Below are 26,510 nucleotides of genomic sequence, written 5' to 3'. Positions count from 1 at the left end.
TGAGCATCAATAATAATCAAAAAAACATACCACATGCCGATTGCAGGAGGGAGGGTTCAAGCAAGTGATGAAAAGCATTTGTAAATCAACAAAATTGAGTTATTGAGTTACTCATACTCATAAATGCATCCTAAATCCTTTTTAACAGAAGTTAAAACATTTGTGCCAAAACCCCAATTGGACCCTATTAGTACTTTATCCATTTCGGATATCACCAACATTGAAGCATGAATCTCCTTAAAGCAGACCTCGTCTGCAACTGGTACTATCTGTAAAGATTTAGGAATTAATGTGAGGCAGCTGAGCATTAAAGAACTGAAACCTAATTCTAAATTCACCCCACAACCCATGTCTGAAAACGTGATCGAAACAAAGCATTGATTGCAGATATGTAACGCTCACCTGATTCCCGTAGAGGCGCCGGTCTTGACTGGGCGTATACTGTATCTGCAAAGGTGATGTGTAACACACGGCTGGCTCTTTGGGCTGGACCTCTGTGCACTGTATGTCTGACTTGAAGGGTAAGATGTCTGCAGATAGAAAATATGGGATTAAGGAACTGGGTTATTGAATGTCTCTCTCTTCTTCCCTTTCTCTTCTCCTGTAGAACCCCAAAGGTTAACGCTCTCACCTTAGGTAAGTGAACGCCGTGCTCTCCATCTGCCTCGGGGCAGGGTGCTGTAACCAGTTTCTTCACTGGATAAGGGGAGCAGGCCTCTTGACTTCAGAGGACTGCTGTCCGTCGTTTACTGCACGAACGGTAAGTTTCGAGTAATTCTAATGTCTTTGAAGTATTTAGTAATGATGTTTCTTGTTTTGCAGGGTTCCGGCGATGGCGGATGACGGGCTGAAGTGAGTTGAAGATGGAGCCCGTGTGATGAATAGAACCGCCTGGAATCACGTAAGTAAGCGCTTGTTGCCTGCTTCACGATGCGCTCTAACTGTCTTTTTATTTTGCAGGTACAAGTTCGGAGCGGCTGCAGGGTGCCGGAATACCCACTGGGTTAGATGTGGAAAGGAGTAATGGCACGTGAGTATTAAAGTTCCCCAATGTCTTTAAACGCACCTTGTTTTGTCTTTCAGATGTGGGATGCAGCGCCGAAGGCCTCCGGAGCGTGCGAAGAGTTGGTAAGCTTTTGTCTTTCAGATGCCGGAATGCAGTGTGAAGACCTCCGGAGCGCACGAAGAGTAGGTAAGCCTTTGTCTTTCAGATGCCGGAATGCAGCGCGAGGCGTTGGTGACAGCCGATGGACCAGGTAAGTGAAGAGCTGTCACTGAAGACCGTAATGCTAACCTGTTCTTTCTTGTCTTTATAGGTGTTGCTGAAGACTGGATTCAGGATGGTAAGCCTTTTTCCTTAGGCCCAGGATCAGATGCAGAAGACACGATGAGCGTTCTGCTGCAGAGGATGCAGAATAACGCAAAGCAAGATTCATCCATCGGGTGTGGTTTAAATAGCCTCCTGTAGTGCTTAGGTGTCTCCTTCCACAGCCACGCCTAGGAAAGAAAAGAGTTCCTGCTTTCCAGAAGAGTTCCAGTGTTCTGAATCTAGGGAGTGGCTCCTGCCCCACCCAACAGGAAAAGTAGTTCCAAACAGAAGAGGATCAGAGGTTCAACTGGCAGGCAAGTAAGCAGCATGGTCTGCTGCAGGTAAGTCCACCCAAGCATTATGAGCCCGGTGCTTCCAGCGCTGGGACTGGGCATATTTATGAGCCTGGTGCCACTGGCGCCAGGACTGGGTCCAAAAGGTCCCAATTGGGACTGGTTGGCACTCGGAACCTGGGTTATGGATCTGCTTCCAAGGGAGTTGGGAAAACCCTGACCTTTTGGAAGCAGAGATCATGACAGTACCCCCCCACAAGGCCCCTCCCAAACCGGGCTTCTCCGGGGGTTTTGGCTTGTCAGGAAATGTTCGGTGAAATCTTTTGATTAGGCGAGGAGCGTGGACATATTCGGCAGGTTCCCAGGATCTCTCTTGGGGGCCGTAGCCTTTCCAGTCAATTAGGTAAAATAGTTTAGATTTGGAGATCTTGGAGTCCAGAATGCTTTTGACTTCAAACTCGAGTTCTCCATCAACTAGGATAGGTTTTGGAGATTTAGTTAGTCGGGTTTGAGGTTGCACGGGTTTTAATAGAGAGACGTGGAAGACCGGATGTATCTTCATGTGCGGGGGCAAGTCCAACTTGACCGCTACTGGGTTTACTATGGTAGTGATGGAATAGGGACCAAGGTATCTTGGGTTGAATGTGCGTGGCCCTTTTAGAGGTAGATATTTGGTGGATAACCAGACTTGATCCCCTACTTGATATTGAGGGGATTCCTTCCGATGTTGATCTGCTCCTTTCTTGTATTGTTCTTTAGCCCTTTGAAGGTGAGAAACAGCTTCCTTAAAGGCTTGGGTGATTGTAGAATGCAGGTAGTCTACTGCTGGTGTTTCAAGATCTTGGAGGGGATCCAACTCCGAGGTTCGAGGGTGACTGCCGTACAAAAGAAAAAACGGGGTTTTCCCAGTTCCCGAATGGACAGAGTTATTGTAGGCATATTCGGCTATCCAAAGGATGTCTTTCCAAGTTTTTTCAGTTTGTTGCAGCATGCAGCGTAAATACTGTTCCAGAGTTTGATTGGTCCTCTCGGTTTGTCCCTCGGTCTGAGGGTGGTGACTGGTCGATAGTCTCACATCAATTTGAGCCGACCGACAGCAACTTCGCCAAAAATGAGAAATAAATTGACTACCTCGATCCGAAATTAGAACCGAAGGAAAACCGTGCAGTCGGACGATGTTTTCGAGAAATTCTCGGGCCAGAATTGCTGCTGTTGGCAAGCCTTTGAGCGGAATGAAATGCGCCATCTTGGAGAATAAGTCCACGATTACTAGAATCGTATTGTATCCGGAGCATGGAGGTAGATCGGTGATGAAGTCCATAGAAAGCGTATGCCAAGGGCGAGGTGGGATGTCAATAGGGCGTAAGAGGCCTGCTGGTCTTTCCTTTTGACTCTTGTTTTGGGCGCATACTCCACAGGACATTATAAAGTCTCTGATATCTTTTTTCCAAGACGGCCACCAGAAGTAGCGCTTGATTTTTTCTGAGGTCTTGGCCATACCGGGATGTCCTTCCATTAAAGAATCGTGATAACAAGAGATTACTTTTTTCTGTAAATCTGTGCTGGGTAGGTATAATCGTTCTTGGAAATACAATAAGTTGTCCTTTACTGCAAAGTCCTTTCACTGCAGATGCCAATTCTGTATGTCTGCTGGAGTTACAAGTTGCCTGGCCTTATCCTTAACTTCCTCTATGGATTCTGTGGCGATTACACCCAGAATTCTTTGTTCGGGAATAATTGGTACAGGTTTAGGGTTGATCAAGTGTTCTTCCACTCCCATCCGAGAAAGGGCATCAGCTTTACCGTTCTTTGTACCAGGTCGATAGGTAATTATGAAGTCAAACTCGGCAAAGAATAATGCCCAACGGAGTTGTCTAGAGGATTGGGCTTTTGCGGTTTTCAAATATTGCAGGTTTCGGTGATCCGTAATCACAGTAACGGTGTGTCGGGCCCCCAGCAGATAATGCCGCCAAGCCTTAAAGGCAGACTTGATAGCCAGAAGTTCCTTGTCAGTAATCGTGTAATTGATTTCAGGAGGCGAGAATTTGCGGGACCAAAATGCCACGGGATGCAACTGATTGGTTACCGGGTCCTTTTGTGATAGAACTGCCCCCATGGCAAGGCTTGAAGCATCAGTTTCCACGATGTAGGGGAGTTCGGGGCGAGGGTGTTTTAAGATTGGTGCAGAGATAAATTTAGTCTTCAAATCCTGGAAAGCTTGTTCCGCCTCGGTAGACCATTCAAAACGTTTCTTTTTCTTTAACAAGGCAGTGATGGGCTGGACTATTCGAGAGAATTCGGGGATAAACCTGCGGTAAAAGTTTGCGAAGCCTAACATGCTTTGCACACCTTTTACGGAGGATGGTGATGGCCATTTGAGAACTGCATCGACCTTCTTTGAATCCATACGCACTCCGCCAGGTGATAATATGAATCCCAAGAATTCAACTTCAGTCACGTTGAAAACACATTTTTCCAACTTAGCGAAAAGTTTGTGTTGACGCAATCTTTCGAGGACCATTTTCACGTGTTTCCGATGTTCAGATTCCGATGAAGAATAAACGAGGATGTCGTCAATGTAAACAACAACACACACATCTATGAGCTCTCTGAGGACATCGTTCATAAAATATTGAAAGGCCGCCGGGGCATTGCAAAGTCCGAAGGGCATGACCTGATATTCAAATAGTCCATACTTGGTGCGGAAGGCCGTCTTCCATTCATCGCCCTCTTTTACTCGTACCAAGTGGTAAGCTCCTCTAAGATCCAGCTTTGTATATATGCATGCTTTTCTGACTTGGTCCAGGAGTTCAGGGATCAAAGGTAACGGATATCTATTCTTAACGGTGATCTGGTTCAGGGAGCGATAATCTATACAAGTTCTAAGGTCTCCTTCCTTTTTTGGAACGAAGAACAAAGCTGAAGAAGCAGGGGACTTGGAAGGACGAATAAACCCATTTGCCAGGTATTGATCCAGGTATTGTCGAAGGTGAAGGTTCTCAGGCTCGGTGAGGGCATAAATTCTACTACAAGGAGGAGTAGATCCAGGTATCAGGTCTATCTGGCAGTCATAAGACCTATGAGGAGGTAGAGAGTTAGCCTGATCCTTCCGGAAAACATCTTGGTATTCTAGGTATTCGGGAGGTAACTGGGGAGTCTCTGAAGAAATTGCTGCCAGTGCAACACCAGGTGGAGGGTGACAAGTAGAGACACATTCTGGAAACTGGACCGTTCTTGCTCGCCAATCGATCAGAGGATTGTGTTTCTCTAACCAAGGTATTCCTAGAATAATCTGAAACTGAGGGGCCTTGATCACATCGAACACGATCTTCTCATGGTGTCCATCTTGACTTACTAGCGTCACCTCTTGAGTGGTATGCGTTACTGGCCCGGAGGCTATCTCCGTACCATCCACCGTAGTAATGACGTCCTTTACAGCCTTGGGACAAAGAGTTAGATTCATCCTCAAAACCATTTCATGATCCACATAATTGCCGATGGCACCGCTGTCGACGTAAGCTTCAATTGCATGTAATCGATCCGGATTATCAGGGCTAATGAGGACCATAGGTATCACGAAATGCGAGGTCACGGAACTGGTTTTCACGCTCGGCAAGAGGACCTCTATTCTTGTCGGGCGAGGTCGTTTCCCTGCTCAGAGTTTGTAACTTTGGTAACTGCAGCTCCTACTGCCTTCTTGGCAGGTTTCACCGGACAGTCTCGAAGAAAGTGCCCTGAGTTTCCGCAATAGAGGCATAATTGCAACTGTTTTCTCCTTTCCCGCTCCTTTTGTGTTAGAGGACCTTTCAGACCCCCTATTTGCATGGGTTCCCCGGAGTCTACTCCTTTGGAAGGAGTTGGCGGTTTGGAAAATACTCGAGCATCAAACTTGGAACGATCGGCCTTCCTGTTCTGCAGTCTGTGATCTATTTGAACGACTAAGTCTATATAGTCCGAACAATCTTGTGGGGGATTCACTACTTGGGCTAACACATCTTTGAGCTCTCCACGTAGACCTCTATAAAACAGCGTAATCCTTTTGTCCTCAGGCCATTGAGTTTCCACTATCAGTCTGTTGAAAGACGCAATATAAGCCAAAAGGTCTTGATTACCTTGTCGCAACGAAAGAAGCTCATTGTCCAAGGCCTGCCCCTGTGAATGTCTTGCGAACAGTTTTTCCATACTGAGCTGAAAAGCTTGAAAATCATGGAGGACCAGATCATCTTGATTTACTAGAGGGATCGACCAGTCTGCCGCATTGCCACTAAGGTACGAAAGCACGAAAGCTACTTTAGCTTGATCAGTTGGAAAGGCTGCTGGCCGGCATAAGAAATGCAACCGGCACTGATTGATAAATACTGCAAACCTCTTTGGGTCACCAGAAAATCGTTCGGGCGGAGCCAGAGGTACATTCCCAGGTAGGTTGATCTGCACTGGATTCATAGAGGATGTAGAAGGAAGATTTCCCCCAGATGCGGGTAACGGGGTCTGTCCGGCTTGTGACTGTAGCAATTGTCTAGCGAGATCATCTGTTCGCTCCTTGGAAATAATCAGTTCACTTCTTAGAGCGTTCGTTTCCTGACGGGCTGCATGCACTTCTGCCCTTAGTTCCCCAAGTAACTGGGCTAGCTGGTCGGTATCCGAGGTTTCCATAGCGCCTGGACAGGAGTTTTGTGGTAGGCTTTGCGTTCTGTAACGCTCACCTGATTCCCGTAGAGGCGCCGGTCTTGACTGGGCGTATACTGTATCTGCAAAGGTGATGTGTAACACACTGCTGGCTCTTTGGGCTGGACCTCTGTGCACTGTATGTCTGACTTGAAGGGTAAGATGTCTGCAGATAGAAAATATGGGATTAAGGAACTGGGTTATTGAATGTCTCTCTCTTCTTCCCTTTCTCTTCTCCTGTAGAACCCCAAAGGTTAACGCTCTCACCTTAGGTAAGTGAACGCCGTGCTCTCCATATGCCTCGGGGCAGGGTGATGTAACCAGTTTCTTCACTGGATAAGGGGAGCAGGCCTCTTGACTTCAGAGGACTGCTGTCCGTCGTTTACTGCACGAACGGTAAGTTTCGAGTAATTCTAATATCTTTGAAGTATTTAGTAATGATGTTTCTTGTTTTGCAGGGTTCCGGCGATGGCGGATGACGGGCTGAAGTGAGTTGAAGATGGAGCCCGTGTGATGAATAGAACCGCCTGGAAGCACGTAAGTAAGCGCTTGTTGCCTGCTTCACGATGCGCTCTAACTGTCTTTTTATTTTGCAGGTACAAGTTCGGAGCGGCTGCAGGGTGCCGGAATACCCACTGGGTTAGATGTGGAAAGGAGTAATGGCACGTGAGTATTAAAGTTCCCCAATGTCTTTAAACGCACCTTGTTTTGTCTTTCAGATGCGGGATGCAGCGCCGAAGGCCTCCGGAGCGTGCGAAGAGTTGGTAAGCTTTTGTCTTTCAGATGCCGGAATGCAGTGTGAAGACCTCCGGAGCGCACGAAGAGTAGGTAAGCCTTTGTCTTTCAGATGCCGGAATGCAGCGCGAGGCGTTGGTGACAGCCGATGGACCAGGTAAGTGAAGAGCTGTCACTGAAGACCGTAATGCTAACCTGTTCTTTCTTGTCTTTATAGGTGTTGCTGAAGACTGGATTCAGGATGGTAAGCCTTTTTCCTTAGGCCCAGGATCAGATGCAGAAGACACGATGAGCGTTCTGCTGCAGAGGATGCAGAATAACGCAAAGCAAGATTCATCCATCGGGTGAGGTTTAAATAGCCTCCTGTAGTGCTTAGGTGTCTCCTTCCACAGCCACGCCTAGGAAAGAAAAGAGTTCCTGCTTTCCAGAAGAGTTCCAGTGTTCTGAATCTAGGGAGTGGCTCCTGCCCCACCCAACAGGAAAAGTAGTTCCAAACAGAAGAGGATCAGAGGTTCAACTGGCAGGCAAGTAAGCAGCATGGTCTGCTGCAGGTAAGTCCACCCAAGCATTATGAGCCCAGCGCTTCCAGCGCTGGGACTGGGCATATTTATGAGCCTGGTGCCACTGGCGCCAGGACTGGGTCCAAAAGGTCCCAATTGGGACTGGTTGGCACTCGGAACCTGGGTTATGGATCTGCTTCCAAGGGAGTTGGGAAAACCCTGACCTTTTGGAAGCAGAGATCATGACAAGATATTCGCACCCACCTTGATAAAGTACTAAGAGGGTCCAATTGGGGTTTTGGCACAAATGTTTTAACTTCTATAGCAAAAAAATGTTCAAGTTTTAGTTTTCTCAAGAATTTAAAAATATCAATCTGAAAATCAACAAAATCAGTTCCTGCACTTGGAGCAAATGAAAGCCCTTTATTCAACACCGAATGTTCATGCTGTGACAAATTTCTACTGGATAGATTAATCACAAGATCAGAATCAATCACTTGCCCATGCGTTTTTTGGTATTTGAGTGGGTCAGAATCCCTGGACGAGTGCTGTCCTCGTCGGAACTTCCGCTTCGACTTCCGCTTACCCCCCTCCAACCCCTTGTGTGGCATTTGGTACTGTGAAACACTGATCTGTAGGGGGGGCTTTCGAGGCTACGGTCAAGGAGCATGAGAAAAACCCTGCCACCTACCTGATTAAGGCATGCCCAAAATCTTCCTCTCTGCCCCTTTGTCCCTGTGGTTCGTGCCCCTTCCCTCCCTTCCCTCCCCTCAGTCAACCTTGCCTCTCCTGAAAAAAATGCCAAAAACATACAAAATTGAAAAACCACAAAAAGAGGTTCCTTTAGGATCCACCTTTCACAGTTAAAAAATAGAAGTGGGAACGAAAGTCACAGGCCCCTGTGCAGCCTGCATAGTCCGCAGACAACACAGTAGTTTGTGTTAAAAAAAGAGTGGCACTTAAAAGAACCTTTTATTGTGCTTTTAGCTTTTATATTTTTTTAATTATGTTTTCCACAAAAATCAGATTACCCACATCAGTTAGATGGACTTCATCTCACCAGAAAATGTTGGCCCTATCAAATTTAGTGTTCTCATTATGAAACTATGTCATGCCAACATCTCGAACAAAAGCACACACAGTTTTTTGACATAGCGCCTCGATTTCACCATTTGCAGATCCAATGAACTGGAACGCATCAACATCTGTCTCTGGGCAAAGCGTGAAATTATTTTGGGGAATTAGGGAACATTTACGTCAACTTTCCCAATATCTCCTTCATTGCAAACTGCAATGAAATTCCAGTAATGTTCCCCAAACTCTTCCCGCCCAATGAACAATAATAATGTCTGGATGTTTCAAATCAACCATATTTGCACAAAATGGGGGCAAGTCCACCCACTGCATGCCTCGCACTCAATACCAGAACACTTTCATTTCAGTGAATCCAAGATTTTTGGCTATTCCACAATGCTCAGCATACATCTTCAACCAATGAACCCAAGAGTCCCCCAAAATCCAAACACTCTGCCTGCTGAAAATCGTTACCGTGGCTATTTTCAACCCTCTCACAACTCCTACTAACAAAACTCCTGGTACTCTCTCTTTCTGTACCCGACACCCGGGAAACCTGATTGGCTGATCCTTCGATGTCTGCGGACACCACGACTGTCCGCAGTCTCCGCAGTCCCCTTTCCATGCCAGGCAACATTAAAAGACCCAGATGTGGCATGTGCCATCCGTGGACTACCATGGTGTCCGCAGACATCGCAGCCACTGAATTGTGTCACGATCCATACTCCTGACCCCCTCAGGTACAACAGCCCCCTGACAACAGTGGGGCTAGAGCCCTCCACAGTGGCTCCAAGGGCCCTAAAACTCCATCATTGGAATACATGGAGTCAGTCCTGGCGCCAGGCTCATTATCAGGAGTAAGGCAAGTATCCACTTTGGACCTTAATTCAACATGGAGGCCTGTTACACAGCTCAGTTCCTAGAACCAAGCTGTGCAGACTAGTGTTTTGGGTGTGACCGGGTCTTCAGGTGTGGCTGGCTATATAAGTCACACCCAAACTGGAATCCACGCTTCGCATTATTCTGCACTCCTGCAGCATAACGCTCATCGTGTCCAGCTCATCTGCTTCTACCGGCGACCTGAACCTGAAGCCATCAACCAGAATTTCACCAGCTACTTGGAACAACAAGAACAGCATTAGCAAGCGGACACACTTACCTGTGAGTAGCAGGCCCTGCATCCATCCAGCGCTCATTTTGCATCACCCATCTCCGAGTTGCACCGCAACCTGTAAAGGTAAAGAAAATAAGGACAGCATTAACCGTTACCTGGCAAGCAGCGGATCCTGACATTGCCTTGCGCTTCGTTAACCTCGCCCCAACTCCGGATTGCACCATAACCTGCAAGGGCAAAGAAGAAACAAGCAAACATTAATAAAATATTTACCTGGAATAGCAGCGCTTCGATCAACCATCATACCGGAACATCACCGCACCGCAACCTGCATGAAGACGAGAAAGGAATACAGGTTAGCAACTGATTCTAAATAACCAGCGCCGCATTCTGCGCTCAACAACTTACCATAGTCTTCTCCATTCGGCGCTGCAGCTCCGCAACTGCAACCATCCCTGTGGAGACAGAAAGAGACATTATCAAAGAGCGTAGTAGAGAAAAGTAACACTGAGAACACACAGAGAGCGAAGGAAAGAAAAGAGACAGAACAGAGACTGAAAGACTCACCTGAACACAATAAGCAGACTCAGAGTCACAGCCTGTCTAGACCCGACGCAAGGGCACATGGACCAGTGAAGAAAACTAGGTCCTCGGAACGCCCGCATCCATCATGCGCCCCTGCACAGAGACGCAGGACGGAGAGCTCAATGCACAAAAAACCAAGGTGAGACATAACCCCAAGGGAAGGGACTTGGATCAGAGGGAGGTGGGAGTCCGCCTATCACGGGACCAGTATCTAAACCCTCAGTTCGCCTGTCTTAGGCGCTACCCAATGGCTGACATACAAACCAGGCAGAGAGGGGTCCAGGATAGCACACAACCTTCCATCCAGTACCGTGTGGCGCCCCCGTGGATACCAGGTGAGCGTAACAATGGGGTTGGTGGGAACATTAAACACAATTTAAGTTATTTAGGGCCTCATCATGAGTCGGGCTGTATCCCAGCTGTAATACCGGCAAACTGTAATAGCCTTAGCACCCATCAGTTTGGCGGTATTACCGCTGGATCACGGGTTGGGTGTTAATGGTAAATCCCCATTGGGTCCATTGGATTCAACAGGTCATTTTTGGCACTAATACTGCGGGCTAATAAAGCAAAAAGCTGGTTGTAAAACAGGCCATTTAGTGCCCAAGTCGTGATAGGGCCAGGCCTTAAATGCGGCGGTAATACCGTTACCACCACATGTAAGGGCTACTGCCCAACTCGTGATGAAGCCTCTAATCTTTAGTGGTGGCTCCGAAAAGAACCTTTTTTGGGGGGTTTGTTAACAAATACCTTTGTTTTCCTTTCTTTGCTTTTATATATAGTAGTACCGTATGCTCTACATCTTCCTTTACAATTCATTTTTACAGGTACCTTTTCAATGCATTCCTAACATTGTAAAGGAAAATTGCACTTCTGACATCTGTGAAGTGAACTCCATCTTGACAAAAACAATTCACATCATCAGAATTTATATTGTCATTCTCAAAAGATGATGTTCTTGTAGCATATACAAAAGCACATACCGCTTTATTAACAAGTTGCCTTGATTCTTCAATTTGTGGGCTGAAAAGGTGTGTTGGACATCTCCATGTTTGCCTCTGATTTATTTCAGAAAAATAACCTTAGCAGCAGGAAAGAGATGCAGTAGGCTTTTAAAGAAATATTTCAGGGCAACCTGCAAAGAAACTGGAGTCACAAATCCCAAACTGTGCCCTCCACAATGCACAATAACAATGTCTGGACCTTTGAAGTGAGTTATACTCTCACAGAATAAAAACAAGCTTGCCCAGTTTAGCCACAAACTGCATGCCACAAAACTTCCACTTCTGCCAATCCAATATTTCTAAGGATGCTGTGATTTTCAGCATACACCTTCAATGACTGAATTGAAGAGCCCCCGGAATCCACACAGTCTGCCTTCTCAAACACATAGCCATAGCCATTGCCAGCACTCTCACAACTCCTGCAAACAAACCTCCTGCAATCCTCTCTTCCTGTACACCACACCCAGCAAACCTGATTGGCTAATCCCTACAGTCCCCGTTCCAATGCCAAGCATCCACAAAAAGCCTGGATGTGGCACGTGCTGTCTGCGGGCTACCGTGGTGTCTGCGGACCTCTGTAGCACAGGGACAGCCCTTCTACCCTTTCCACTTTCATGTTCCCGATCTGGCCAGGTAGGCCGTTCTTTGATAATCTGTATTCAATGGTGACGACGTTCGTGTGGGATGGGGATGCCACTAGAATGAAGTGGGAGAAACTTGTGGAGCCATACTAGATGGGCAGCATAGCGACACCGGATTTCGAGCTATATTACTTAGCAGCCCAGGCACAGTATGCCAAATACTGGCTGCACCCAGCAGACACTACACCGCATATCCCCATAGAGCGTCACCCAGTATGCCCAACAGACCTTTGCTCCATAATATTTACAACACGCCATAAAGATCCATGCAGTTTCGACCCCGTAAGCACCACGATTAATGCATGGGCCATGATCTGCAAGAGGCTAAAAATAAACACACCTTACGACTCAGAGGCCCCACTATGGAATTACCCCGGGATTAAGTTTACATATGATAAAGGCATAAAAAGACATGGGTCCCTGAGTATGAGATCAAGATGAGAAATATGTTCCCAGATTGGAAATTTGTCACACCAGAAGACTTCGCAACCACGTTGCGGGGAGGCCAGATCGGAATGCTACAATATCATTGTATAAAGTCCACATTTAAAGCAAAATTGCCATCATTTCCGGACAAACCCACCCCACACGAGTGTTCTTAATCCTTATATTCACAAACGGGGACCGGGATATCCAAGTTGTACAACATAATACAAACACACACGCAATCATCAAATATCATTAAAATCTCCTGGGAAACACATATGGGTGTGGTCATCGATGAGGAGAAATGGAAAAGATATTGTTTGATGTCAAAAAAAGTGTTGTTGAATGCAGGTCTTCGTTTAATACAGTTCAAAGTATTGAACAAACTACATTACACTCCGGCTAGAATGGCCAAATTTACGAGTACGATAAACCAGAGGTTGTCAGAAATGTGGAAACCCCATAGCCGATTCGCATCATATATACTGGGCCTGCCCATTGATCACCGTGTTTTGGAGGGAAATAGCAGAGATACTTGAGGAAATGACACAGATTCCAGCAGACCTCACACCCCAGAAATACCTGTTCAGAGATATAGGAAAAAAGCAGCGAGGACTAGAAGGTTATTCAATGTAACATGTGCAGTAGCTAAGAAATGTATACTTCAAAACTGGAAAAGCCCACATGCACCACGCATAGACCACTTTCTTCGAGAACTTACTTATGTGAGGAACAGTATGTGATGATGCTGCCCAGAACCAGTAGGCCGAAAAACATTTGGACTCTGTTTAGAATATATTTATGTGATATGCTGCAAGATGAAAACAGCCCCACGAGAACGTAACCTGATTGTGTTAAACTAAAGGACCGTGATATGCATAAGAAATACCCATTTGTGCTGTATAATGAATAATACTGAATACGTACTGTAGCTGTGACGTGATACACAATTAATAAACTTTTAAAGAAATGTTCTCAACACTCCGTCATTGGCTGCTTTCAAAAAGACACACATCCATCCACAAATCACATCCAAAACCTCTACACCTAAACCTGTCATCTCACTTCAACACTTAAGATGTAGACTTGAACTCTCAGAGTACATATCTACTGTTAATAAAAGGCATCTACTTCAAAAACTACTGTTCAGCTGTCCAAGATGTCTATTACCAGATTCAACAAGATCTGCATCTAACAAAACATAGTACATGTATGCTTATATTTAAAAAACGAATTCTTCAACTCTATCACAAATATATATATCTAGAGGGTTCCTTCTACTTACTCTGTAATAAGCTTTTCAATAAGCATTTTCTCTTTTTTTAACCACTATAGCAAATGCTATGCATTTCAACATTCATCCCCTGCTGACATGAAGCAACAAACAATTACAATGCGCTGCATTTCAAAATGTTTCTATTTACAATAATTGTGATGAAAGTTAAAACATGCATATGTGCATGTATAGCAGCACTCTGTCACTGCTTCATAAAATAAAGGAAAAGCAGATAAAATAGATCTTTAGACCATTTCTAAGTGGCACTTAGGTCTGCCAGTTTAATATGTTTGCAGCACATGCATACATCCCAACACCACCCATTCCAACCTATATGGCTTATTAAGTATTTATTTTTTCCTTTGCATTCTGTCACTTCCAATTAACTTTAACCCATTATAAAACTCAAACTACAGGTCTCAGAATTCAAAGAAAAAAACACGACTTAACTTCAAGATTTAAAACGTTGGCATGCACATCAAATAAACATATGCAATGTTGTGATTTTCAAAATATTTTTTAAAGCATTTTGATGTAAGTCGAAAAAGAAAATCTGCATTTACAGCAGCACTGTGTCACTTTTCCACAAAAGAAAGTAAAAGCAGATACAATAGATTTGTACACAATTTATAATTGCCACTCAGTGTGCGCCAGTTTAATATATTTACAGAATATGTATACTTCCAAACATAACCCATTCCAATCTTCAGCTGCTTATGTAGTCATACTTTTTTCTCTACATTCTGTGACTTGTACTCCAACTTTTACAATGGGAACAGTGGAACTTCAAGTCCAAGAATGCAAAAAAAACATCTAGGACCACATAAACACCTAGAGATTAGAATGCATCATGTTGACAAGTATGCATATACTCCTAACATATTAAACTTCCACACACCAACTGCCATTTAAAAGTGCAGCAAGGAAATGTATTCGATCAGTATCCCAAGATACAGTTTTATTCTATCCAATTGCAAAGAAACCTTAACATTTGGTAATGCATACAGTGCTTGCCATTAATCCAAACAAAACATGAATAGATTATACAAATGACAAAAGCCGAACAAAAGAATGCCCCTTAACATTTCGTAATGCATACAATGCTTGCCATTAATCCAAAATGAACAATTTCAGTTCCTTCCCTTCAAGCTCCAGATGGTGACCAGAGTATTCAACAAAGATATGAGTCCAATGGTGGCCCATTTACAAGAGAAAGGGATGTTCTTGTTTCCTCACCTATGCGATTGGCTCCTCAGAGCTCCAATGGAACAAATGCTGAAGGAACAACTGTAGGAACTATGCGAAGCACTACGGAAGATGGGACTACTGATCAATGTGAAAAAGCTGTAACTGGTACCATGACAAGACCTCCAGTTTATTGAAGCAAGATTTTCTGCAGTTGTGGATCGAGTGCTATTGCCAGAGGACTGTGTGACCATTTTGCAGACATTGGTAACCTCAATTCTATGAGACAAATGGTTGCCTGCAAGATGGATGTTGAATTTGTATTGCCATATGGCATCCCATGTTTTCGTGATACCTTGAGCAAGTCTCAGCCTGCAACCCCTGGTCAACCATCTATTGCATCACTGGGATCTGAAATCGGGCTACTAGGAGAGAAAGGTCCTGCTATTGTTGGCCTTAAAAGCCAAACTCTGGTGGTGGAGTGGCAATAACTTCCCTTGAGCTTGCTTGTAGGAACATTCTTATAACAGATGGCAGCAGACAAGGATGGGGTGCATCTGTGGGCAACCTGCAAGCTTAGGGCAGGCGGGCAGCTCAGTACTCAAACAGGTCCTCCATTTGGAGAAAACTGCAGGCAATTCTCAGGGTTCTTCAGTAGTTCTCCCCATAGGTCCAGGGAAGATCAGTGTTAGTCAAAACAGACAACAGTACAGCAATGGCATACATAAATAATCAGGGACGAATCACAGTCGTTGTCCCTGAATCAGGTGGTGGAAGAGACTGAGGTCTGAGCAAAACACAATCTTTTGTACCTGACGGCCCACATCATGGCGGATGGACAATGTCAAGGCAGATCGCTTGAGCATGATCTTCCCGTCATCATCTTGGGAGCTAAATCCAGGAGTTTTCTAAAGGATCTGTGCAAGGCATTGGGTTCTGGTAGTGGATATTTTTGCTTCCCCATAAAATTAAAAGCGTCTTAGGTTATTAGCAAGGTTTTCGGATCAATGGTGTCTGGGGGGGGGGTAGATGTGATGAGAGCTCAGTGGCCTGATGATTGAGTTTATGTCTTTCCCCTCTTTGCACTTTTACCCAAGCTTCTGATAAAGGTCACGTGCTCTGAGTCACAGTTCATTCTGGTGGTTCCATTGTGAGCCAGGAGGTTCTGGTTTCCCATAGTATTGGATTTGGAGATGGAACCAATGTTTCTAATAAAGGGGAATATTAATCTGGTGATGATTAGGGGATCCCTCACACTAAACAGATGGTGAAAAGAAATAATTACCCATAGGCAGAATGCATCATCCAATTGTGTACAAATTAAAACAAATTTCCAACAACAGAATAAAGTTAGAAAATCAAAATTAATGGAAAGTAAATTACATACGTTACCAATAGTTTTACGACGGTGAGCATCAATAATAATCAAAAAAACATACCACATTCCGATTGCATGAGGGAGGGATCAAGCAAGTGATGAAAAGCATTTGTAAATCAACAAAATTGAGTTATTGAGTTACTCACACTCATAAATGCATACTAAATCCCTTTTAACAGAAGTTAAAACATTTGTGCCAAAACCCCAATTGGACCCTATTAGTACTTTATCCATTTCGGATATCACCAACATTGAAGCATGAATCTCCTTAAAGCAGACCTGTCTGCAACTGGTACTATCTGTAAATATTTAGGAATAAATGTGAGGCAGCTGAGCATTAAAGAACTGAAACCTAATTCTAAATTCACCCCACAACCCATGTCTGAAAACGTGATCGAAACAAAGCATTGATTGCAGATATTCGCACCCACCTTGATAAAGTACTAATAGGGTCCAATTGGGGTTTTGGCACAAATGTTTTAACTTCTATAGCAAAAAAATGTTTAAGTTTTAGTTTTCTCAAGAATTTAAAAATATCAATCTGAAAATCAACAAAATCAGTTCCCACACTTGGAGCAAAAGAAAGCCCTTTATTCAACACCGAATGTTCATGCTGTGACAAATTTCTACTGGATAGATTAATCACAAGATCAGAATCAATCACTTGCCCATGCGTTTTTTGGTATTTGAGTGGGTCAGAATTCCTGGACGAGTGCTGTCCTCGTCGGAGCTTCCGCTTCGACTTCCGCTTGCCCCCCTTCAACCCCTTGTGTGGCATTTGGTGTTGGTTTCACTATTTGTAATATGGGACTAATACAGCCTTGAGAACGACCCGCTGGCCGTAACACATGTCAGCTTTCCAACTTCCTGAATAATTATCTTCATTGATGAAACTCCTGCTTGTGTAAATATTCGTATTGGGACAATATTCACTGGTCACTGAATGACTCTTTTTGCAACTTGAGTGCGAATCACCTTCCAATCACAACTATTTTGATTGTTATTATTTCCCAACTCTGGTGGATGAGTTGGAGGGTCAAGAGTGGTCGCTGACAGTTCACAAAACATTTTAAAAAATGTGTATTTACTCTTTCATCTTGCATATTTCATTTGAGAGTAGTCACGAGCGCGCAGTACCTACATATCGAATCCACAATCTTGAAATCTCTTTATCACTAATTAGATCGGGTGACATGGAGTTTGAAAGGGAATGGTGGCAGAGACAAGGCCTAACGTCTCAGCTGGCTATGGTTTTACAGGACTCCAGGAGGCCTGAAACCTGAAAGGAATATGATAGGCATTGCAGCTCTTTTGCCTCATGGTGCACTAAGCATGATTCTGTTACAGTGCAATATAGGTTCCTACGATTTTACAATTCTTGAAATAAGGCTTTGACTTAAGACTGTTAGTCTCCTCACTCCTCTGGGCTCAGTTGGCAGCCATTGGGGCAGTGAGGGACACAGGGTTTGTTGAAGAGCTTTTCTCTCTCTAGCCACCTGGAACTGGTGGGAAGCCCGGAATGGGATTTCCCTTTGATCCTGCATGCTCTTCAGGTGTCTTCCTTCAAACTCGTGAGGTCAGTGGTTGAGAAATATTTACCAAAGGTGGTACTCTTCTTGGGAGTAATCACTTTAGCCAGTAGACATGGGGAATTGGGTGCACTGTTACGTAAGCCTTCATTCTTAAAGGACCTGCCAGAAGCCTCGGTTTTAGATGCATCCCTAAGCTCACTCCTAAGGTGCTCTTCTTGTTTGATCAATTTGATAATAATGTGTTATTTCCAGCAGGTGATGCTGCCAGTGTATTTTTCTTTTCTCTTTAGAAGAGGAGGGTTGTCATCTGTTGGATGTTAAGAGGGCAGTATTGTTGTATTTGGAAGAAACGCAGGGGATATGTTTGTCAAGCAGTCTGGTCATTAACTTTGCAGGGACTTCTACGGTCAGGTAGGGCTTGGTACACCTATCAGTAGAAGGATTAATTGTGCCGTTACTCAAGCATACAGGGTGGCAGGATTTCCCTTACCTGAGAGGGTTCAGGGGAGGTCTACTAAAGGGATGGCGGCTTCATGGGCAGAGGCTGGGGTGTCTCTATTCAGGACATTTGTCAGGGGACTGACCCAAGTATATATGAGAGACACTACCAGGAAAACATCCATTCACATACATCCACTGGATTTGGTGCTGAAGTGTTGGGTGTGGTTGCTGAGCACTGAAAGTTGTATTTCAATTTCGGGTCTGAGTGATGCAGGAAGGAAAGAACCACAAGACAGGCCTTCTCAGTCTATGCTCAAAGACTCTGGAACTTCCTCCCCATCAACATCAGACTCACCCCCTCGCTTCTACAGTTCAGGAAGGAGCTCAAGGCCCTCCTCTTCAAGGAATGGCTCTTCCCTAACACCTAGGTCCTCACGTCCTCCAGTCCTTACCCTACCTGAGGCATGGCGATCGGATCCCCACTGTCTCCTCTTCTGGCAGCTTGCAGATGCTTTGCTGACAAATTGTCCACTTTCCCCCTCCCCTGTTGTTATCTCCCCACTCACTTGTTACTCTGCTCTCTTGGCTATATTGTACCCCATTCGATTATGAAGCGCTCCATTGCTTCTTGAAGCTAGGTGCACGCTCAATAAATACCCTCATAATAATAATAATAGTTATTGACCCAGCCATATGTCTGCTTCAATATGCCTCATAGAGTAAGTACTGGGATGAGGAAAAAGGATGTGGGAATTACTTACCGGTAATCTTCTTTACTTCTAGTTCTGATCTTCCTCGTCACAGTACTTATGACCCACTGCAAAGCCCTACTGATGATGTCTGGGTCCATACCCTATGTAATAAAGGGGCAGGGCATGGCACGAGGACAGACAGGACTATGAGTAATGAAGATTACCAGAAAGTTATCCACACATTGACACTTATTTTGTTGCATTTCCCATTGCTCCTTATGAAATGCAGGCAAAGAAGAACGGAAAACAGGAAAGACAGCAAGTGAAGGAGAAAGGGGCATTTCCTGCAAGGATAATGTGTAAGAAGCGGATGACTGAAGACCTCTCCCACCTTGAGATATTGCGTGATTGCACCTTAAATTTCACATGCCTGCGAGCCTCCTACTCCAGCATGCTGCAGATTGGCTGGGCAGCATGGCTGGCGAGGTGTGAAGTGGAGGAAGCAGTGCAGGGACGCAGCGCTTCTTGTATTCCACTGCCAATAGAGAGCAAATGCCACTTGATGGCAATAACTGGCATATGGATGTTTAATAAACTGCAATGACAAAATCGGTATCATACAGCACACAAGTATGTTGTGGAATCACGCTTATTGCATAGTGCCAAGCTCGGAGCTGTCAAGTATTCTGTGACCATGAGTAAGAAGGTCATCAAGTCCAGGTTTTTCTTGGAATTCTGGGACTTGTAGTTTTCCTAAATTTTAAATGGGAAAGAAAAAAAACGCTAACTTTCAGAATCCAAAGGGAAAGGGATCGACAGTACTGGAAGGTCATCTAATGCATGGCCACAGGAAACTTGAGAGCTCTCTGCAGGTTGCCCTGTGTCATGCGTGACACCTCGAGCCAGTCCTGTTTTATTCCATTACATGCTGGGATTTTTAGTCCCATTCTAAAAATGGGAAAAGTGAAAGTACAAGTCCCAGCATAGAAAGACAACATTCAGGACAGGCTCGAGGTGTCACCCATGATATAGGGCAATTTGACAGGCATGTCATTGCGAGCTCGACATAATCTATTGACATATTTTTTTTGTTTTATTTTATTGGTTTTTTACATCCTTTAACAAACCATTCATAAAATGTAAACAGAGTTAATCCAAATTAAACATATCCTTTAAATGAGGGCAAGAAGAACAACAGCAATACATATAAACTTAAAACTAAATGTTAAAAGAGGATAAAGTGGGGGGAGTAAAATAACACAAACTACAATTCTCATCAGATCCAACCATCCCAAATAATCCATATACTAATACTCACACAAGTTCCACACAATTCCTATCTCTCTACACATCACTCACACCACTCCTTTGTTACCCAACCTAAAAAACACGAGCAGGCCTGTAATCCCGAGCCCTCCCTTTACATCAGACACGGCAATGGGATTACAATCCCTCGATCATCTCTTAATCAACATTCTTACCCTCTATCAAGCCCTCAACAAATTTTACCACAGCAAATGTCAGGGGCAAATACGTTCCCTGCAGGAATCTCAGCCACCATTCATCCCTGATCAGAGTAGCAGCTAATGCTATTTTGTCACACAGGAATTGGGTATGCCTGTCAGTCAAGCCTGTACATGCGGTTAGCAAATGTTTCAGAGACTCTGCTCCCTCAGACGATTTACAGAATCTGTAGCTCCTTGCCCTCGAGGACAACAGCTTCCGGGCAAGCAGAACCTCTTTAGTACGATAGAGGTTCAGACAAACCCACAGAAAGTTATTCCTTATCATCATGACCCTTAGCGATTTGCATTCAAACACATAGGGCCTCATTCCGAGTAGGGCGGTAAGGGATACTGGGCACCGGTAAGGAGACCGGTGCCGGTAATCCCTTACCGCCCTACTACGAGGTCCCTTAGCGGGTGCCTTCCTTAATGCCTGGTCTGACCAGGCGTTAAGGACGGGACCCGTTAAGGGACTTCAGAGCTAATTAACGTTATTAGCTACTTCCCCATTCCCATTGAGCCCTATGGGGGCTCAAATGGGGATGGGGAATGGTTTTTTCAATGGGGACTTACCGGTCCCGCAAAGGTCGGACTACACCGGTAAGTCCCCAATGAACGAGACCGGTGCCGGTACCGTTATTGGAGGCAGTCATGGTGCAAATAGCGCCATGACTACCTCCAATCTCGGAATGAGGCCCATAGTTTGGAGGTAAGTTCTGTCCCTTACCAGCATGGCGCAAATAGCGTGTCCGTGCTGCCACCAGCCTGCAAATAACGGACTATTATGACTTTGCGGGCACGAGCTTTGCGCCATGCCGGTAAGGGATGTAGCGCCATGACGCAAAAGGCCCCCAAAAAGCCCTTACCGGCATGAAGCTAGGTGCAGATTACACCTCAGACATAGTCCAATGCGACATTAGCGGTGACTGTAAATAGCGGTGACCGTAGATAGCGAACACCGCTATTTACGGTCACTGTTAAATAGCGGAACCGGAAATAGCATCATCGCACAGGAACGGGAAGGAGCACGGCGGCCATCTTTAAAAACACAATCCACTGCCACCCTCAGCACACAGGACCCCTGGGACACAGCTGATCGACCTAAAAGTACCTCCTACTACTCAAGAATGCCCAAAGCACTGAAGAAGGGATCTGCCTGCCTCAGAAAGGAGAGATTTAGCCAGGACGAACTGCAGATGCTCATCGACACCTTGCATGAGCATGCAGGCACAGTGTTCAGCAGCAACCTGAGGAGAGAGGCAGTGCTGCGCAAAAAAGGAGATCTGGGCACTTGTTGCCCAGAAGGTCAATGCATTGGGCAACACACCCCGCACGGTGAAGGATTGCCGTAAGCGGTGGGATGATCTGCGCCTAAGGGTGTGCAACATTCTATCTGTAAACCGCACCCAGGCCATGGAAACCGGAGGAGGACCAAGTTACCCCATTAAGCTCACCCCGTGGGAGGAAACATGTGCAAGCATGATTGGGTGCCGGAATCAATAGAAGGCATAGGAGAGATGGAGTGTGGTGCCACAACATCTGCTGATGGAGGTGAGTGTCCAAAGTAAAAACTGCTAAGCCAAATCTGATGAAAGTCAATGGCAATGTCTGTCCAAAGAGTGATGCCATGGTCGGCCACACACACACTCCCTGTAAAGTATGCCAAAGCAAGTGAGACACATGCGGATGCCTGGTGCAAGGCAATATCGTACATGACACATACCACGCAAAGCAGGATATTCCATGACGCACACAGCGTGCATGACCAAAATAGTGTGCATGTCAGACAGCACTGTTCCTGGCCAACATGAATGACACCGACATATGCCTGTATTTACCACTCATGTATGCAATGAGGTGCCTTTCCAAACACAAATGCCTATTACCCGCAAATGTGTGGATGAGCAATTGTCCCAATGTATGTATGATGCCTATCGAAACATCACTCATGCCGTCCCTCTCTCCCACCCCCACAGGCAGTGAGCATGACAGCGAAGAGCAGGACACCACCTCTGCACAGGCCACACCCAGTAAGAGGTCCCAGGAGGACAGCAGCCATCCGTCTACCTCCAGGGGACAAGCCAGGGGGCACTGTGTCCCAGCACCAAAGCCGCCACAGGTTCAAACAGCACCAGTACCACCAAGGCCCGTGGAGGTAACAGCACCACCTCCCCCACACCCACTGTTCTGCCCAGGGTGACCTGTGAGACACCCCATTCTGAGCAATCCAGTGTGGCTGGGGAGGTGGCAGCCAAGGCACCCCTCACAGTGGAAGACAGCCAGGATGACATCTGGGGCACCATTGAGGATGATACAATGGATGTTGTCCACACCCCAAGCCAAATTGTATCACCCCAGGTATCTACGAGCGATACCGTAGACACCAACACCCCAGAGCAGTCTGGCCAAGACCACACCCAGGGACATATAAATCCAGCATTCAGTGTCCTGGAGGATGAGCAGGCTGGGCATGCCAGGCAGATTCCCAGCACAGCCACAGGTGCAGCCGCAGGACCACAGCGGGCTGACCTGCTCACTGGACTCATCAGAGAATTTGTGCAGGACAACCGTCAGGCCAGGGAGGAGTGGCGCACTGAGTTATCAGCACTGGGCTGGTCCTTCACGGATAACACCAACCGCCTCTGCGAGGAGGTTTCAGGCCTCCGGCAGGTGCTAGGGCGCATCGCTGATGCTTTGGAGGCAGGTCATCCCGCCCTACAACCCCAGCAGGGGGGCACACCATCCACCAGCAGTTCGACACAAACCAGCCCGCCCCGCCGGTCTGTCCGTGCAATGCGTCGATGGGACATGCCACCCCCTGGCTCTGGGAGTGCTGAGTGAAAGTACTTGCAGCCTCATGTAGGCTTCGTGGACTCTATGGGACTTGTGTGGGGGTGTTGTGGGGGTAGGGGCGGGTGGTGAGGGTGTGTGGGGGAGTTGTGGGGTGAGGAGGGTGAGGGTGTGTGGGGGAGTTGTGGGGGGAGGAGGAGAGGGTGTGTGGGGGAGTTGTGGGGGGAGGGGGAGGCGGTGAGGGTGGTGGAGGGTATTAACACTTACGTTAATATTGTTACTTTCAATACACCCGTTGTGTGAAAAAGAAGAACAGAGTGGACATTCATCACTGCGCATGTGTCATTTAATCATTCACAGTGCATAGTGTACATGCACCCCCACACGCAGTACCCTATGTCCAACCATTATGTCACCCTCTGCTGACATGTATGTCAGAAATATTGTGCGATCACTGACTGGTGCACAGCACGTCCCTCCTGTGCATCGCCACCGTGATGATGTCCAGGCACATCTTCCTCATCCCCTTCATCATCATCAGGTGGTAGCAGTTCCATGTCAGGGGGCAGGGTCACGTTCAGGCGGATGCACAAATTGTGCAGCATTACACATGCCCTTGTGATCTTGGCCACCTTCTCATGCCTGTAGAGGAGTGCCCCACCCGACCGGCTGAGGCAGCAAAATCGTGCCTTCAACAGGCCAAAGGTCTGCTCGATGACCACACGTGTACGGGTATGGGAACGACTGTAGTCCTCCTCATGCCTGTTCTGTGGGTTTCGGACCGGGGTGAGTAGCCACGGCTTCAAGGGATAGCCACTGTCACCGGTATGAGATAAAAATGAAGGTAAATGTACTAGTCACACATGCCTGCAGTTTCTGGTTGCCCATATGCACATGTCCCAGGATGCATTGACCCCATTTACTGTCCCTCCATGTGTCCTGTGCCATGGTCTAATGGTGTGGGTTTTATCTTCATGATGATGGTGTGCGCTGACGTCTAGTTGCACATGCATGGTGTATGCATACAGCTGTGTAAGTGTCAAAATAGTGAGGTGATGTGTCCTGTGAGATTTGGCAGTAGTCTGTGCAATAATGGGCAAACAGCATTGGCATTCCCATGGTGGCATGCAGCACTCCTGTGATTGTGCCGGCCCTGTGCCGGACTTTAGATTCCCTAGTAGGTTCAGTATGATGCACTCCCAGGGATGCTTGTCCTGTGTGGTGATATGCTGGAGACAGCAACATGGTGCATATGCACTGCATGGTGCAGGATGGCCTTACGGAGGGTGAGGGTCGCTGATGGGTGCTGCATGTGTCGTGGGATGTGGGGTGATTTCCTGTTAGTCATGTCGTGATAGGTGTGGACCTTACTTCATTCATATTGGAATTTTGTGTCTTGTACGGTATGTGATGTTTTGGGCCACTATTTGGTGATGTGCACATCGTGCAGTCTGATCAACATTGGCAGCATGGTGGTGTGTGCATCTATCCCCCCTTTTCAATGCCTTGTACCAGTCCTGCTACTTACCAAGCAGCCAGGCACGTCGTCTAGCATGTCACTTCATGTAGCGTGGTAGCGTGGAGTTCCGCAGGACCAAAGAGTCATGAGTTGATCCGGGATATCGGGCACAACAATGTGTGATGATCTTGCTGGAGTCGCATACCATCTGCACATTGATGGAGTGGTATTGCTTGCGGTTGCGGTACACCGCCTCCATGGCATGCGGGACCACCAAATCCACGTGGGTGTAGTCGGGGGCACCTACACAATTTGGCATGCCTGCCAGTGCATGGAAGGCAACCTTTGTATCAAATATCTCCTGGGGAGTCCGTGGTAGGGATATGTAGTCCCTTGTGTGCTTGAGGAGGGTCAGGATCCGGGAAAATAAGGGTTGTGATATGCCATGAATGTGCCCCACTGTGTTCTGGTAGGTGCCTGTGGCAAGGAAGTGGAGCACAGACACTACCTTCAGTAGAGGGGGGATGGCGGTGCCTATTTCAATGAGGTTCACTATGTCGTCGTGTATCAGGTCCACTATGGTGGTGATGGTGTCCCAGTCCACATGGTACAGGGTGTGGATCTGCTCAGGGGTTAGGTTGAAGGGAGTGGCTCTGATGCGAGGGATTGGGGGCTGCCGGTGTGGTAACGGTGGCTGCACTGTTGGGGCATGCTGGGCCTGTCTCACCCTCCTTCTCCTCCTGCATCTCCTCTGTGGTGCCGGCTGTTGTTGTTGTAGTTGATGTTGAGGCATGGCAAGCAGGACCTCCAGCTCCAGTAATGCTACTACTATTGGTATCATCATGATGTGGGAGGGGGTGTGGTGTGTGGGTGTGCTCCTTTTGTACCGGGCCTGATTCCATTGCCTCCACCTGTGCTTATTGTGTGCACCTGTGGCAGTTGGGAATACTGCTCAGGGCTCTTTACGGCAGGTCGGAGATGCCAATATTTACGCCATGCCGGTAGGCACTTTTTCCACCTTCATGAGGCCGTTATTTGCATGTATGCATCACTTGTGATCTACGGCATGGTGCTAATGCCGGCATGGTGGGTCGCGTGCACGCGCCCAGCCCGCTATTAATGGCATCTTACTTTACGGTGCCGTTAATAGCGGTCTGGTTGGTCAGAATAGCCCGTAGCGGTAAGCGATGCTGGTAATCCTTTACCGGCATCATTTTTCCCTTACCTCCAAACTCGGAATGAGGACCATAGTCTTTCATCAGTGCCAACCCATTTCGCTTTGATTGTGTCGATATCCAATCCTGTCTTTTTAATTTCACTTTTACTGCTACAGGGTTGGTTATCAAAGCTTCCACAGAAGACCCCAGGTCCTGCAGGGTATTTACACATTTCTTTTTCCATAATTTCATATGGTCCGAGCTCGAGAATAAAGGGTTATCACCCAAGATATTCAATTGGGGGGCTAAAAACGAGAGGACACTTTTACGGAACAGAGGGAAAAATTTCCGCAGGCAAGGGAAAAGAGAAAGTACAAGTGATATGATAGGTTATTCATAATGCACTTAATACCCAGAGGTTTTTAAGCGCAGACCCGGGATCGAACCAGTGGTGCTCCTGTCGTCATGATTCCAAGGCGAGCACGTTGCCCTTAGCTATCCTCCTGTGCAAATGCCAGCATAGAAAGAAAAAATCCAGGACAGGCTCGAGGTGTCATCCATGACATTAGGGCTACTTGACAGGTAGTTATTGCGAGCTCGGCATAATCTATTCACAAATTCGATACGCTGAACAACCACAGTAGCACATTTGCCTCTCGCTTTCAAAAAACACTACTTTTACGAAACTATACTGTTGATCTGAATTCACACTTCATTTCCCCATTGTAGACTACAATGAAATAATGCAT

Source organism: Ambystoma mexicanum, chromosome 9 (assembly GCF_040938575.1).
Source record: "Ambystoma mexicanum isolate Mex_15411 chromosome 9, UKY_AmexF1_1, whole genome shotgun sequence".
Lineage (NCBI taxonomy): Eukaryota > Metazoa > Chordata > Amphibia > Caudata > Ambystomatidae > Ambystoma > Ambystoma mexicanum.
This window is presented reverse-complemented; position numbering follows the sequence as displayed.